Genomic DNA, 4,346 nt, shown 5'->3' with positions numbered 1-4,346 from the left:
CAGGTTGGCAAGCGTATCATACTACCGGCTTCGCACCTGGGTAGCCCGCGGTCCATGTACAAGTCGTATCAAGATTCGATGGCAATTGTTCGTGAGTATGGACGGCCCGACGTCTTCTTGACGGAAACGTGCAACCCTAAGTGGGACGAGATTCTTGAAGCGATACCTTCCGATATCCAGACAGCTCAAGATCGACCAGACATCGTGGCTCGCGTGTGGCAGCAGAAACTGCAAGCGACGCTTGACGATTTAAACCAAGGCGTTCTGGGACGAGTGCGCGCGCGGATTTACGTTGTCGAGTTTCAAAAACGAGGGCTCCCCCACGCTCACGTATTGATTATTCAGGCTGACGAAGACAAACCTCGAACGCGCGAGATCGTAGACAAGATGGTATGCGCTGAGATCCCAGATAAGGATACAAACCCTCAGCTGTATGAGACGGTCATGGCATGCATGCTCCATGGTCCATGTGGGCCTGCAAACCCTTCCTGCGCGTGTATGAAGGACGGCAAGTGCACCAAAGGATATCCGAAGCCCTTAGCAGAAGTTACACAAGCCAATGCCAATGGATATCCAGTGTACAGACGACGTCGACGGCAAGAAGGTGTTCTAAAGTTCAAAGGCAGAGAATACGACAATGCTACGATCAACCAGTGGGTTGTACCGTACAACCCGTACTTATCCCAGAAGTACAACTGCCACATCAATGTGGAAGTGTGCACGGATATTACTGCGGTTAAATACCTGTACAAGTATGTGTACAAAGGACCCGACATGGCTATACTCACTGTGGAAGAAGTCCGAGGAGGGCAGCAGAGTGCGCGTCGAGAACCAAATGAGATTCTACGTTTCTTGAGCGCCCGTTACATTTCTCCGGTGGAAGCTTGCATGCGCCTGCTCGATTTCACGATTCAGGGGAAAACCCATGCGGTGACACAGCTGACGGTTCATCTCGAGTCAGGGCAGACGGTTTGCTTCCGCGAGACGGAAAACCCGGAGGCGGTTTTGGAACGTGGTAGTCACACGATGCTGACCAGATTCTTTGAGTTGTGTGCGAGTGAAGAACCTCAGAATCATATTGCCAGAACGATGTTGTATCAGGATATCCCCAAAGAGTTCTGCTGGAAAGCGCCGGAGAAAGGGCAACCGAAAAGGTGGGTTCGCCGGAAACAGTATCAAGCTGCTGTTGGTCGCATGATTCACGTGTCTCCTCGTGATATGGAGCGGTTCTACCTTCGGCTACTGCTCTGTCAGCGTAGAGGTCCAACGTCGTTTGAAGACTTGAGAACGGTTAACGGAATTGTCTGCCCAACATTCCAAATTGCGGCGCGGGAGGCTGGCTACTTGGAGAATGACAACGAGTGGGTTTCGTGTTTGACGGAAGCGGCTGAGTTCCAAATGCCGTATCAACTACGCCAGCTCTTCGTCACCATTCTGGTGTATTCAGCTCCAGCAAATGTTGGTGTTCTATGGGATCGGTTTTTCGCGGATCTTTCCCAAGACTTCGCACGCAAACATCAGGCTTTGATGGACCCCTTCAAGTCGGCGTTGGTCGAATTTGAAACGCTGATGAGCATTCAAGAACTACTTCAAGCGAGTGGGTATGCGGTAGCTGACTTCGACGAGCTTCCTCAGTTGGGGTCGTTCCCAACATTGATTCGTGAAGCGCTTCGCCAAAACGGATTACTTCGACGTGAGCTCACTGGATACGATGCGTCAGCTTTGGAGGCGATTGTAAACACAGAAGATCAGCTAAACGAAAGTCAGCGGGTGGTTTACGACCAGATTATTGAAGCGGTTGAATGCCCGGAGGAAGGCAAGAAACTATTTTTTGTTGATGGCCCGGGTGGTACTGGAAAATCTACACTGCTTCGAAACATACTGGCCAAAGTCAGACTCTCGGGGAAAATCGCCATCGCTGTGGCGTCTAGCGGTATTGCCTCGCTCTTGCTCATGGGTGGTAGGACAGCTCATTCTACATTCAAGATCCCTTTGAAATTGAACGAGAGCTCGACGTGCGGTATCAGGAGAACTCCCACATTCAGGAGTTGATTAAGCATGCAAGTTTAATTATTTGGGACGAAGCATCTATGGTCTCATCGTCACGCATTCGAGGCAGTAGACGACACTGCGGGACATACTTGACACGACACCGAGCCTTTTTGGGGGGGAAAGTGTTTGTACTTTCGGAGAGATTTCCGCCCAGATTCTCCCGGTCGTTAAGAATGGAACACCCGTCGAGACAATTGACGCTTGCCTCAAGTCGTCTAGGCTGTGGCCCCAATTCCAGACGTTCCGTCTTACGGAAAACATGCGAGTGCGCACAGCTGATACTGCAGACACTGCTGAGGAAATGGCTGCGTTCTCCGAGTTTCTGCTGCAAGTCGGGGAGGGAAGGCATGATGTAAACCCTTCCCTAGGAAACGATTACATGAAGATCCCGCGCGATATGCTGATTGAGAATCCACCTGTGCCTGAGGATGAGGACCAGGAAATTCGTCCGGGCGTTATTCCAAGAGGCATGGATCGGATCATCGACGAGATGTATGGCGAGATTAACAATTCCGAAGTTGCTACCGATGAATATTTCGCTAACCGTACGATCCTCACGACCACGAACGCAATCGTGCACCGCATCAATGAAGCGGTGACCGCTCGATTAACTGGACAGGCGCGGGAATACATGTCTTCCGATTCTGTACAAGACGACGGTGACGGCAATTTCTTCGAGCAGGAGGTACTCCACTCGATGAATATCAGTGGAATGCCTCCCCACAAGTTGACCCTCAAGGTAGGAATGCCTATCATGATGATGCGGAACCTCAATCCAGATCTAGGGCTGTGCAACGGAACACGGCTTCGAATTGTGGCCCTCAAGCCACATGTCATCCACGCCACAATCATGACCGGTGAGCGACAAGGGCAACATGTGTTGATTCCCCGCATTGTTTTCATCAGTGACGGAGACATTCGGAGCTTTCCGTTTCATTTGAGACGCAAGCAGTTTCCTGTCCAACCGGCCTTTGCGATGACGATTAACAAGGCGCAAGGACAAACGGTGCAGTACTTGGGGCTGTATCTTGCTACGCCTTGCTTCTCCCACGGGCAGCTGTACGTTGCGATGTCGCGAGTTACTTCAAGATCAAGATTCAAGGCGCTGGTCGAGTACCCAAAGCTGGAGGAGGAGGATGGGAACTACGCCCAGAATATTGTCTACAGACAGATCTTTGGTTCGGAGTAGGAATGTTCAATTTCAAATGCATTTAATACATAACGTTTACATAAAACATGTTTAAGCGCAGCGAAGGCGTGAGCCCATTTCCCCTGGGACTACAGCCTGCCACCTCCGCCGCGTAGCGGCGGCGAACGGCTAGTCTTACCCTCTAGTGGAGTCTGTTGTCTGTCCGTCCGTACGTCCGTCCGCGGCTAGGGTTAATTAATGTAACGCAAATGCGGGCGTTCTACTGGCTGCCGAGCGCAGCGAAGGCGGCCTCGATTCGCTAAAATTGCAAAATGTGGTGTACATATTATATGTGGTCTACACATCGTACTTAAATGCACCGTCTCATTTTCAGCTGCGGTTCGCCACCTCATGCGAAGGGCGCTGCCTGTGTGCGCGTTAGTTAGCATTAGTATAAGGCGCCGATAAGCACACGCGTACTATATCGTCGTAGGAGCTGTTGAAAAAAATTGTAGGATTTGGTGACTCATATTTCGGCCTCAATCGAAACTTTAGTACTTATAGGATATATAATGATATTTAGGCTTCGTAGTACTTTTAAATAATAAAACTTACAAAACTTTTAAGTAATACTATGTTTTGAATATTTTATATTTTTCTTGCAGACGTTTATAGCAGTACTACAAAAAATTAATTAGTTGCGCAAGAAAAAAACGCATGTTATTACTAATACTAATCAATTTAAACCAAAGTAACGGTATTATATTTGCGTTAGATAAAGATGCACAATTTATTACTAATATTAAATATTCGAACACTTTTAAAATGTGAATATAGTGGCTTCCCACCATCCCACCCCACATAACCATGTACACCACTCCGCCGCCGATAAAAAGGATCGTATTCCTTTGTATTCGCGCGCGTAGTGTACGACCTTAAGAGATTGTGCGCACTTTTCACCACGATATGTAGCATACATCAAACAAAATAAAAACAGCGTTTGCGATTGAATTAGCGCGGAGCAAGTGGACAAGAACACGAAACACAGAGGACACCGGCGCACACTATGTACACGATGGGGTAGAGGGAAGAACACGAAGCACAGAAGGTCACGGACGTTGAAAAGGACTAAATTATGAGCAGCTAGTCATTCTGAAAAGCACAA

The sequence above is a fragment of the Phytophthora infestans genome, genomic scaffold (genome assembly GCF_000142945.1).
Source record: "Phytophthora infestans T30-4 supercont1.18 genomic scaffold, whole genome shotgun sequence".
In the NCBI taxonomy this organism is placed as follows: domain Eukaryota; phylum Oomycota; class Peronosporomycetes; order Peronosporales; family Peronosporaceae; genus Phytophthora; species Phytophthora infestans.
The sequence above is the reverse complement of the archived record's forward strand: the minus strand, read 5'-3'. Positions refer to the sequence as shown.